Source organism: Cryptomeria japonica, chromosome 6 (genome assembly GCF_030272615.1).
Source record: "Cryptomeria japonica chromosome 6, Sugi_1.0, whole genome shotgun sequence".
Taxonomy (NCBI): Eukaryota; Viridiplantae; Streptophyta; class Pinopsida; order Cupressales; family Cupressaceae; genus Cryptomeria; species Cryptomeria japonica.
Window position 1 is genome coordinate 282,550,417 of NC_081410.1, and position 13,605 is coordinate 282,564,021.

General features: G+C 33.0%; 1 long non-coding RNA gene across 1 annotated transcript; it reads right to left on the reverse strand.

Annotated features, from left to right (window-relative positions):
* Window positions 1–888: 888 nt before the first annotated feature.
* On the reverse strand, window positions 889–13,394 carry LOC131032062 (uncharacterized). Its single transcript, XR_009103359.2, has 3 exons — window positions 13,221–13,394; window positions 3,378–3,457; window positions 889–1,375 (listed from the first exon to the last, which is right to left on the reverse strand). It is a non-coding gene; the product is annotated as an uncharacterized LOC131032062 (long non-coding RNA).
* Window positions 13,395–13,605: the final 211 nt, after the last annotated feature.

Here is a 13,605-nt window from a genome sequence, read left to right on the forward strand (position 1 = left end):
ATCAATTTGGTTATCAATTTGGTCATTGATTTGGTCATCGATTTGGTCATTGATTTAATCATATATTTAGTCACTAATTTAGTCATTAATTTAGTCATTGATTGTTGTTATCTCGCCATTTAGTTAGTCATGATAGTCACTAATTTAGTCATATATTTAATCATTAATCTAGTCATTGATTGTTGTTATCTGGTCATTTATTTAGTCATATTAGTAATTATTTAATCATATATTTAGTCATTAATTTAGTCATATATTTAGTCATATATTTAGTCGTTATTTTAGTATATTTAATCATTTTTATTTATTGGTAGTATATTTAATCATTTTATAATGCAAAAATAATATAAAATCAAACTCGAACTAGATCATAAAAGCAAATAAAGATATTACATATACGAACAAGCTACATGTTAGAATTAAAAGATTGATTGAACATCATGACAAACAAGGTAATCTACAATAAAAAAAAAATAATGCAAATGTGTATATATAAATCAAGTTATAAGATATAATTAAAAATGTAAAAGTTGTCTAAGAGTTTCCAACTCTTTCAAAATATTCAAAATACTGCATAAAACAATAAGAAACATGATAAACATATTCAACTATATCATTTTCTGCAAATATTTTAATGGCCACCTTGCAAAGGTTCCCTCTTTCTCTTTCAAACGGACGGCTCCATCTATTTTGTCTTCATAAGGAAGAGGTATGTTACTTGTGACCGTTAAAATGTTCACATTTGCGTCACCTGTTCCTTTTAAGTTTACTCCATGTAGATTAGATAGGGAGTGAATCCTCCCAATGCCAACAGCGACACTATCAAATGGATCCAACAACCTAACTTTATCACCTTCATTGAATTTATCAATACTTTTATACAAAAAGAAAAAAACACGTTATATTAATACATATGTAATGAATACCCGTATTTGCATAATAAAACAACCATTTATTTAATAGTACATGTGTTAAAATAACTACAAAAAGAAATTTTCAAAAAAACTGCAATGATTCTACAACTGAAAAAAAAGACATCTAGCAGGCCAAAATTATGAATTCACTGTAAAAGTCATACAATTATTAGAAATATTGCAATGTCAATAACGAGTCTCGGAAATTGCAAATAAGAGACATGACTTGGGACAACCATGATCTTAAGCTTCAACAGCCACAATCAAGAGCGGCAATAAAGAACCTTAGTCACAGTGAAGGAAGCTTCTACACATAGATCATAGCCCTAGTTCAAAGCTATGACAATTGGGAGCACACAAAGCAGCAGACATCGGCTTGTGATAGCCCAAAAGAGTGAAAGAGAACAATCCCAATGTTGCAAAGATGATATCATAGAAGACCCTCATGGTGGTGTGAAGGACTGCAATAGCAATATTTTACATCAGAAGTGCAGCCCTTTCACAATTAACAGTAACATCTTTTAGAGTTTAGTAGCACAGTACAATAAATACATCAAGGTCACAGTAACTCACAGTCTAAACACAGATTACTAAACACAGAATCTCAATAATGAATGGTAGAGAATGGACCTCAAAAACATTGACAGTTATCTTAAGTGCATAAAGAGCAATTAAGACAATAAAAGAAGAGTCCAATGGAAGTCCTCTCTTCAAGAAGGACAGCTATGCAGAAGGAAGGACAGCTATGCAAAAGCCTACATTCATGACAGTCCTCACAATAATGAAGGTTGCAGCTAAGCCTTAGAGCAGTGATAAGTGCAGTCTAGATATATGCAGTAAGAACGGTGAGAATCAATTTGGAGGTGAAGAAACCCTTGACAGTCCAATCATCCTTATAATAATCTTCAAAGTACACCATAACAGCATTAATAGTCAATACAGTGACATGATAGTAATGGTGGGCATGATAAAAGAGTAGGCATCAAACCTTGTCATTCAAAGACACTATTTGCAGCCACAACAATATTGTTGCAGACCTAACATGGCTAAAAATATAAAAGATAAAGGTGTTTTGACTGTCACTGCCCTAGTAGCTTTCTTCATCATTCAAGAAATCATATTGAAGACTTCAAAAGAATAGTATTAAGCAATGCCATGAAGGGTCATGAGGAAGATTTTATTGTTGCAGACAGAACAAAGATAGTAGGCTTTCAAGGGAAGTAGTATGACAGACATACCTCTGCCTTAACACAATGAATAAGAGCTAATTTTCAAGACATTGGAAGCCAAGAAGCATTCACAAAGAATAGATACAACCTCTAAGTGTTTTGACAGTTCAAAACTAAAATGACTATCAAAGGATCACAAAGAACGATAAGTGAGCAGGGTTTTTAAGAGCAACTTGATACAAGGATCAAAGGAGTTGGAGCCGTCAAAAAACAAAGATCATAGAACTGTCAAAACTTGAGAGGTAGCCAAGAGGATTTAGAGCAGTCTATTATAGCAATATCAACCAAAGAAGAATTAGTAGCACCTCAGAGTACCTAACATCATCTAGGTGGACAAAGAGTCAACGCCTTTGACACTAAACATCAAATAAGATCCAAAAGAGCACCCTATGAGTTTTGGTGATACAGTGTAAGCATAGAGGTATATAAAGATTGGCCCAAATTAAATGCATCAAAATGGCAGTGAATAGGTTCAAAGTCATCACCATTAGCTAGAACAATGGGCATGAGATGAAAGAATCCACATAGGGTATTATTGCAGCACTTAGCGTCAGCCAAGAAATGAGAGTTTCTAGTCACATCAGAAAGTAAAGAGACATTATTAGAGTGACAAGGTTTCCTACCAAATACAGTCAAAAGATCATCAAAAGTTTTGAAGAAAAATGCATTAGAATGAAAGAAAGAGGGCAGTCACATGACTATATCAATCATAAGTAAAGAACAATTAGAGCAGTGTGATAAAGACAAACAAATCTTTCTATCAGAAAATATGCAGTCAAGGCCAAAAACTAAGACAACCTCTAGTAGAAGAGCTATAGTCCAAATACAATAAGGATACAATGAATAGATGAAGGTACAGTGAGGATTTGTGTTATGAGTAGAGTCCAATTGATGTATTTACAGTCTAGGAACAGAAATAGAAAGGTTTGACTATGAAGACAACTTCAACATCAAATAAAGTCAAGGCATCAACAAAAGACATCTGATCACTGTCAAAACAAATCAAATACCAGTCATAAGGTTACAGTCCTAATCATGACAATGAGAGCCATAGGAACTTACATAATCATATTCATCTCAATACAACATTTAAAGTACGACTCAAAAAATATAGAAATAACAATTATGCAACACAAAAAAAATTGTAAAAGCAAGATTATAGAAATAACGACTCAAGGAGAGTGAAGGCCTACTCCTCACCTCTATTCCATAGTAGTAGAAGTGTTTATATTACCTCTTGGGCTTTACAAAGGTCTGCCTTCATATTATGAGTTTCAAGATCTCCACACTTTGTCTTAAAGATGAATGTATAACCTGCCACCAATAAATGAGGTGTCGGTAAGAGGTCTTATGAAGCTAATAAGAAAATGATTTTGAAAGGTAACCAACAATGTTTGTTATGCTCTCATTAAGACAGTGGATATGACACTTATTATACACAAAGGTAAATGACATCATAATGGCTGATCATAACAGTCATGAAGAGACAATATCACAAACCCTAAATGAGTGGATCATGAAAGGATATTGCCTTTACAGTCAAGAGTGGCAACGGTTAAGAAATTAAAACTTAAAAGAGAGATGACAATCAATGAAAATAGTTGAAGAAATATAATGGGAGTGTAGTCTACCATGAACAAGAAAAGTAAGGAAATATTCCTAAGACCATCTTAATCCACAAATGAATAGTGCATAAACAGTCAAATATCAGTTCATGAGCAAAGTTTGCAATCACAAGAGGAAGGGACAACAATTAGAGAGAGTTCATACAATGTCAAAGGGATATTTTGATTACCTTCGATGCATAAATGATGTCAATAAGTGTGAGAGATTTTCAAGCATCATAGAAGAAAACAGTGGTGGTGAGGCTTGTGACAGTCCCAAATCAAAGGGCTGAACTAAAAAAGTCAATTTTTTTCTAGTCAATCACAATGGTTAAGAACAAAGCATTATAAAGATAGGCAGCCTTGAAGACAACAATATTTGAATCATTGCAACAACAAAGAGACAAACCTAAAACACAAAGGACCAAGTCCAAAGTTGGAGCAGCACAAGTGTATCAACAAAAGGCAAAATGATGACAGAGGATCCAATGAAGCCAAAGGTCAAAAACAGTCACAAAAGAACAAGGATAATAAATATTGTTGAAACAATTTTATAAACCATCTTGAACTTGAATTTGTAGTTGAAATGATTATGTAGAGTCCTTTCTTTTGTAATATTTTTGTTGTTCCTTGGTTGTCCTTGGTTGTTCTTATTGCTATATCTTTTATCTTGTAAAATGGTCATATGACCCTTTCAAAATCGAAGAATAGCAACAATGGTAAAACTCAACAATCATAAAAACAGTTTAGTTTATTTATAGTTATCCTTTTATGGGTCTTAAGAACAAAGTTGGACTAGATGGCATTAAAATATACATTGTTTGGTTTATTATTCCATGCCACACAACAAGGAGATCCTACTAAAGTTCAAATATTAAGAAGGAGAAGTTATTCTCATTAAGAAACAAACATCCAAGAACGAACATTCAAGAATGGTTAAGAAATTTATTTAATGAAAAAATATTTTTTTATAAACCAAGAAATATAGGAGGATCTGGCATGGAAGGCTCATAATTCACCATCTGTCCTATAAGAGACAACCTCCTACTATGAGAGCAATCAACTCCATGCAAAAATGGCTGCAAAAAATCAGAGAAAATATTTATTATTGAGTAAGACACTATGACATCAACAAATGTCTAAAGGTAAACAGAGAACTCAACGTTGAAGACATGATGCGGGTATTAAAAATTTTAAAATACTAATTGATAAACACAACTTACAACATGTGTAGGAATAGGGAAAAATGGTACCCCTTGTGGAATCACTCCAACAATAGAATTATTTGTGTTGCTTTGAGTTCCACCAAGAGGTACACTACTAAGAAAAATATGACCTAAAAAACTTAGTGTTGCATTAATTAAATATAGCTAAGAAATTTATAACATGAAACCCATAATCTTGAAATAATTATCTACAACATTGACAAAATATGAAAAGACTAAAAAATAAACAAACAAAATCCACAAACATTTTAAAATATGAACCATGAAGACTTTATGAATAAGAAGCAAGCACTATCAACTTCTACAATGAAATATAACTCAAAGCCCAATTTTCACAAACAAAGAAGCTTGAAAAACCCTCCATTTTTAATCATTAAAGGTTGATAACAAGAACTAGCCTAGTGTTCATGCAAGAAAGACACTTTACAACACATCCAACAAGCACCGATATAGGTCCAATTCTCGTTTAGCCAAATCCCAATAAGGAGGCTCAATTTACCAAGTTCCATTGGCACTTTTCCATTGAGCCACTTTTTCCTTTGAGCCACTTTTTGCTCACTGTAAATATGTCAAATCTGGAATAATTTCCCATGGAATTTGGTATTTTCCCAATAAGATGATTTACCCATAAACTGAGGTATGTCAAATTGGACAACTTGGTAACAATGTCTCATGGAATACGCCCACTCGGTTTTGACCTAAATCTAATAAATTTAATTTTGAGAGATTTGTTAAAGAATTAAGCTCTTCTAAAAGATAGAGTTGTGAGTACAAAAATAACAAAGGAAGGAAACTTTTTATTATTGTTATGATTATCGTTCTATAACAAAATTAAGCTAAATATATATTGTAAACTTCAAATACAATGTCCCTAACAATCTATTGATTCCAAACAAAAAGATCATATGCAGAATATATTATGTGAGTGCATTCTAAGTGGCTTTGTTTCCACAAACATATTTCAGATTTTGTGTGAGACTTTAGTTCAATGATCACTAACAATAAATTAAGCTCATAGGTTTCAACTTCTTAAAGAATGTGCCACATTCATCTTCTTATTCATTAATGTGTTCTTTCAAATTTGGAAGAGTAGGGGACTGATGCCTGCAAAAATTAGGCTAAAACCATAAAAATATTGGCAGGCTGTCCTAACATTTTTCATATTTTCCCAATAAACACAAAAAATCATCAGAAGGAATCAAAACATAACAGAATAGGATATTTCAAGATAAAAAGCAATGAACCAGGAAAAACTAAAACTCAGCCTAAAAATATAGAAAAATAAAAAATATCAAATGAAACTGGAAGAGAATAGTACCAGTTTCTGCTTATTCTGGAGAGATCTTAGAAAACATCAAACACAATAATAGCTAAAATGTCAAGTGAGCTAATTCTTCATAAGTTTAAAAAATAAATTTGATTCTGCAACTTTCCTGAAAAAAACAACAAATTTCCTCATCTTAATATAGACAAGTAAACAACAAATAAAAAATAATCAAATACTTTAAGTATCTAAAACCAAGTAGTTTCCATTGATTTCAATTTGTCAAGGAAATCAAATAAATTTTCTAAAATACTAAAAATGTCTGGAAACTTTCAAAACTTCTAAGTTTCCTATTTTTTAATCCTCTATTCACTCACAATAAATTGCAAAAATAAAATCTCCTACAATTATGAAATGCCATTATCAAAATCAAAATTAACAATAAATACATTTCTGAAAAAATATATAGGAACCTTTGGTTGGTTGGAGAAAACTTTGGACCCATCATTTAGCAAAAGAAAGTAAGGCCCAAAAAAAATGTAAAAGCTTTCAAGGCAAGCCTTTAAAGTTTTAATTTGTCCTATAGCATAAAGCTTTTAGTTTTCTACCATGTGTGTTGTTTAGTTTTAGAAACTCGTAGGCACACTCAGCAAGTATGAGAGCATTCTTATTGAAATTCAATTTTAAAACCTTATCTTTTTAGTTGATATTCTATTTTAAGCATCGCAATCCAAACTGTTTTAATATATTAGACTTATTTTTTACCCAGAAACTGCTTTTTTCAGTTATCTGTGTTATCGTATTAATAAGATATTTTATCTGATTCAAGCTTATTAGAGAATCAGAATCTTTGGGAAAAATACCCCTTTGTGTCCTTTTGCATTAGATGTAGCATTATAATTGCCTCATAGTCATGTCAATGGAGATTTCAGTCATGATACTTAGACCAAACCAAAATCCTAGAATGGGGTGTTGAGGGAGTTCAATCATCAACTCCACCAGTTGGAATAAGATTGGTTGATGCTGAGTGCAGCTTAGTGAGTATGACAGTAGGAATAATGCTATATCTACTCTATCTGACCTTTTCATCACAAATTTGGGCCAGACCAAGGAGTAGCAAAGCAATACTGTCCTCTCCATACTTGATTTTCCAAGTTGGATTTTTTTGTCATGTTTGTTATGGTTGTTGTTCTTTACTGTTTTTGTGTACAATTTGCTCCATGCAAATACAACACTGTTTTATTTTCAGCAACTTAAGAAAACTAATTCTATTCAAATTTGTCAATTTGAAATGCAGTTCAAGTAGGACAGTATACACATTTGTAGATATCCAAAAAGCACATAAACTTGAGAGGTTATAGCTCACTGTTGCCATCAAATTACTATCACAAGTATGATTTGTAATTCTAAATTCTAGAAAATATAATTAAAATCACATTTATGACCTAAATTTTAAGTTTATGCCCAAATTTTTTAATTTTTTTTTACAATCAAGTGCAAGTTCCTACGTATTTTACCTCTACAAGTATTTAGTTCCTATTTAACTCATTTAAACTAGTATATAATCCTTTATCCACTCAATAAAATGTAATAGGATGACAACATATAAGACACGCAGGAATTGGTGTATGTGCATTTTGATTTCTACCTTGACACACAAAAGTGAGGGCTTCAAATAAAGGGCTAACGAAGCTTTGAGATATTCTGCCAAGGCAATCTGACTTCAATGCTTCCTCGCCTAGTATTCCCAACCTATCATTACTTGATGATAACAAACAAGAAACTTCTACACAAGAGCCGAAGAGCAGAGCTAGTGGGAGTGGAATTATCACTAGTGCATTTAGTTCTAAATTTTTATGATCTTTAAGTTTTAACATGATGTATGTTAATTTTGAGACCATGGTAAGAAAATTTTGCACTTGTAAAATTTAATCCTAAAATTAGGTAACTTAAAATCACAAAAACTTCAATCAAAACAATGATCTCTGAATATATTGATCTACAAACACATATTGCTGAAAATATAACCAGAGAATACATATTATTGAACTCCCAGACCTGCAACTGTCTTCTGATTAAATCTGAAAAAATAAATACATGAATATTAATACATGAAATATTCATGTATGTCATGAATTTGGCTTGAAATTAATGCAGCCAATTCTTGAAAAAAAAAAAGACATTGCATATGATGCATTGAAGAAACATTGATTCTATAAAAGTAGGATTATAACATTTAAACAGTTGTAGAAACTTTGGAGTAATACAATTGAATGGTGTTTAACTCTTAACCTTCCATTTCCAGCATAAACCGATGAAAGAAAGATGAAAGGCCAGGACATATTTGTTTGAATGGTACAACAAATGAAGGTATTGAACAGATCAACATTGGAAGAGGCATCGATCCCATACAAAGTTAGTTGAATAGAGGGAAAAAAAGATAGACAAATGACAAATTGTAGAATGCAAAAGGTTGAGGGAATGCATAGGAGATAAGGAAGACAAAAAAAACTGCAGGTTGTGGCTTATTAGGATATCGAATCGATTGTAAATTGAAATATAGTGTTGAGTTAAAACAGAATCTCTTATTTTTGCGTGTAAGGATTCTATATGCTAGCCACAGGTATAAATTTCCTAAATGCAAATAAAGCAGTGGGAAATATACCAATCAAAACTATAAAAAAAATAATTCATAAGTTTTACATTTTTCTACAAAGTCATAGTTAGGGAAAAATTAGTACCTGCTCTAGACTACAATGAGAAGATTATATGAGTTAAGATGAAGAAGCAACAAAAGAACTAGTTGTACAAGGAGAAGATTATATGAGCCCTTCATCTAGGCTGGAGACTAACTGCATGGGTTAGTTTGCTTGTGTAAACTATTTCAAGAGGAAAGAAACCCTAGATGCTCTACCACTTCATATGCTCTATCTACCAAAACAAAGACAGTCTTGGAGGCACACAGGTCAATGGATTGTTAGAAAAGTTTTAATCATCAAAAGCAGGCCAAAATAGTGAAGGGACCACCAAATATTTTCAATAGTAAAGACACCCTAAAGCCACAGATGAAGGCACACCTTATCTAAGGAATAAGGTCTCAGCCCAATAGAGCAAAACAGAGATGTGAAAACTTCTGAAAGCTTGCATAGAGTAGTGAAATCCTTCAATCTCAAGGTCTGCAACAAGATACAGTGAGCAATTAAAGTCCAAGAGACAGTATATGTACCTATAGAAGACACTGTGATTTCATGGTTTGAATAACATTTACCAGGCTTAGAGCAGTCCTAACATACCTGAGGATACCTCTTCACACTCCTATAGGGACTATCATGTCAAGCAAAAACACAAATATCAGAGAAAGATCACTCAGCCCTATGATAGACAAAATGAAGGTATTTTCATTATATACAACGAGATGCAAGAGTGTTGAGATTGTTTGTTTTATTGAAGACCTTTTAAGCCTAGGCAAAGAAGTAACAGAGCACAGTCCCTGTCAAAAGAAAGATGGCATAAATCCGAATGACAGTATTGTATGATAGAAAAAGACAAAAGATTAAACTCAAAAATGCAGTCATAAAGGGGCATAAAGTGCATGAAAAGGTATCATCAATCAGTCATGATATCATTGTGAACACAAGCTAACCTTCAGCGTCAAGATTAAAGAAACAGTAACTAGAAGCAACTCATCAAGTAAAAAGCTCAGGATTTAGTTCACTGGTCATCAATAATAGAGGTCACTGACAATATTTCAATGATGACAGTAGGAATCTTCGCCAAGCATAAGTTGAGTATCTATGTTATGAAGATAATGAAGGCTTTGCAGATCAAAAAGCCATCAAATCAGTCCAAAAGTTTGAAAAGAAGGTCAGTCTTTGAGACCAAACATGGAGACAATGAAAGAATCACTGTCATCACTACCAAAAAGAATAGTAAAAAGATAATGATATCAATTGCTTGAATATAATCATACACAGAAGACTGTCAAAAGGACTGAGATAATGATCAAAGACCATATTCAAGGGTACGAGAACCAAAGATACCAGTATATAGAGCTATGGAAGAGAGAGTCCAATTAATAAGAGACACTGTCGTAGCCTTTCACAGTCAAAATGTAGTCCCAAAAGTCATAACGCATGTAGCAGCATACAGTGATAGTATTTGACTATATAATGATAAAATATTCCTAAAGGCTAAAATACTATCAAAACAGTTAGTTTGGTGATCATGAACAAGATCACAGCTCTGTAGCATCACAAGAAGATGACAGTCATGAAACACCATAGTCATGGAAAGGGTTTCATAGATGCAATCTCAAAAAAAGCCTTCACATCAGCATATACGCAGACCTTGATAGCCACCAAGATCAACCCTTAGTCCACTATAAAGGATCACTGAAAGTATAGAGCACTGAGACAAATGAGTCAGGGTTCTTCATCACAAAGAAATGTCCCAATGCTAGGATTTAAGATTGATAAAGATGGTAAGGTTACAGGGTAATGGTGGACAATCACAAAAAAAAACTATCAAGAATAGGACAAGAACAGTGATAAAAGCAAAGCCTTTCATAACAGGAGTAAGACTGCCATGACACAGTAATCTTCATTCGCTGCCAAAGGACAGTAGAAATAGTGGTCTACACAAGATCATTTGTAGTCAAAGAAGGGAAAACAGTGCTTGAAGATATGTAGATCTCCACCATGACAATACATAGCAGCCACTAAGGAGATAAGACTGCTCACAGCCTAAAAAGAGTAAATTGGAGCAGTCATGAAAGAGACCCCAAGAAATGTATATGAACAGTGAGAATGATGGTAAGCACAGTCACAGAACAAAGATAGACCTAAGGCAGTAGTATAATGCATTTTCAGTCCATTAAGAGCAGGCCTATGCCAATATACAGTCCATGTTATGGACAATTAGAGCAGTATAAACCCCTCCACAAGCCAACTTTTGAATGGCAAAGTTGATAGTTTTGTGTGCCAAAAGGCAATGTAAATCTCAAAGACACAATATGAGTAGCACCTTTAACAGTAGCACCTTTAACAGTAACATTGTAGGATAATAAAAAATCACTATAACCAAGTCATGCAAAGGCATTGGAACTCATGCACACGATTAGTTTAGAGGCAAGTCCACTTTCCTCATTGAAACTCTTTTCTATCTTTCATGAAAACAAAGTTATTATTCCTGTTTTCTCAAGGAAAAATTTCTTTCTTTTAACTAAGACAAAATCACAGTCCGAAATGAATAGCATGAGGAAAAGACAATATCAGACCCTTTCCCAAGGTTTTGTAGAATATATGAGGGTTTCAAAATAAGTGTTTAACACAGTAGTGTAGCATACTGTCAAGAAACAAAGAGTTAAAAAAACAGTCCTGAGACAATCAAAAGGGAACATCCATAAATAATAGTCAAGAGGGTAATGGTTTCTTGGTTTGTATGAACACAACCCCTTATGCTTTTGGACTGACTTTGAAATAATAGACATAATCATTGGATTGCTCTACATACAAGGTTATGGTTTGTATCTTCATGAACAAAGACATTCCATGACTAATAATAGTTCATCATGAAGAGATTACGAACCATAAAAACTGTGTATAATTTGCTTACATCTTAGCTCTCCCAAATATTGTTCCCATAAATAGTTGTCTATCTATCTATCTATACATATGATTGATGTTCTGGAATTTTATGGAATGGGAAGGGCTTTTGTGAATTATTATTTTGATTTTAAGGCTAGTACCCATGTCATTGTTTAAGGGTATATACAGAGGGGAGCCTAAAAGCTTCAAAACTCGAATGAATTCCTAAATAACACACCTACAAGTCTTGATGTAAGAAAAGAGAAAAAAATCTTCTACCAAATATTATGCTCAATTTATAAGTGCATGCCTCCATTGAAGGATGCACTGCGCAATGAAAGTTATGAATTTAAGAAAACTCTTAGTGTGTAGACCATGCATAAGGCATTGTGATTTGTTTTCCATCAAATTGTATGATCATTAGCTTTCGTGTGGTTTTTTTTTAAATCCACTTAGGTAGTTTCTCCTTGGGAAACAAGTCATCATCAACATATGAATTTAATATCACATATTTTACACTTGTCTCAATGCTGTCAATATAAGGGTGATTGCAGCAATATTTATAGTGTGATGATTCCTATAGATTTCATATAATTTTCTCAGCAAGCACGAATTTACATGGAGTAAGAATTGGTTCAAAAAAAAAATCATATATCAACATTTGAAGAACAATGAATATGTTTTAGTAGAATGAGGTATGAGTGGTTCTAGCAAATGTTCAAAAGGCATTACCACTATCTCCTCATAATGAGTAGGAAAATGCAATTTTTTCCACTATGCCTCAAGCAGAAACTCGTACCCCAAGTGGGTTATTCTACAATCAGAGTACAGAAGTGCAGAGTTATTGCTCTAATTTAGACTATCCCAAATCAGCCTTCGAGAACACTAGATTTATATATTATCACTCTGATTCTAAAAATAGTACACACTTGAAGAGAATATCTGAAGTTTCAAAAATTGTAGATTTTTTTATCAATATCAAATCATCTAAATTAGAGAAAAGGAAACTCTAGATCAACCTTGACTCGTTTATTTCTGACAAACTTCAAGATGGAATATTTATGGTTACAGTTTTGCTCACTAAGAGTAAGACCAAAGTTACAATCACTCACAATGTCATAATACTTCGAGGATTTAAGGCCAAAATGAATGAAGGGGAATAAGGGAAATCTTTAACTTGAATATCCCTAGGCTTCAACATGAAGGGATGCCCTGACAATGGGATCAGATAAAAAAATGATTACAAACTAGTAGTGCAATGGGTATGTTGAACCCTACTGAAGCAAAAAAATAAAAAAATAAAATGAACCAAATAAAAAATACAAACAGGGTAAGCTACATGTACGAAAGATGTCGAAGCAAATCCCAAAACCAGGGGTAGAGGCAAGAATACATAACTGAAGCCCCGCAGCGGTCAGAGATGAGTGCAGACATGGGTGACCAAGCTAAGAGATGATAGCAGATGTTCTCCCCTTCCTCTGAATAAGCTGCTTCCCAGATCATAGAGATGTTCCTTTCAAAGCAAAGGATTGTTTTCCAGTAGAGAGAACCCTCCCGCCATTCCTCTTCCCTTGCCGCCTAATATTGGAAAATGTATGTTCTTTTGTTTCATTTTTAATTTAAGATAATTAAAATAATTTTAATTTTTAATTTAAGATAATTAAAATAATAATTTAAATGTTTAAGACAAAGTATTAATTTTGTAATAGTGGCTTCAAGGTGTTGATAAATGGCAATGAAAGGTGATTTACTATGCAATTTGATAAGTGTGGTGACAAGGCAA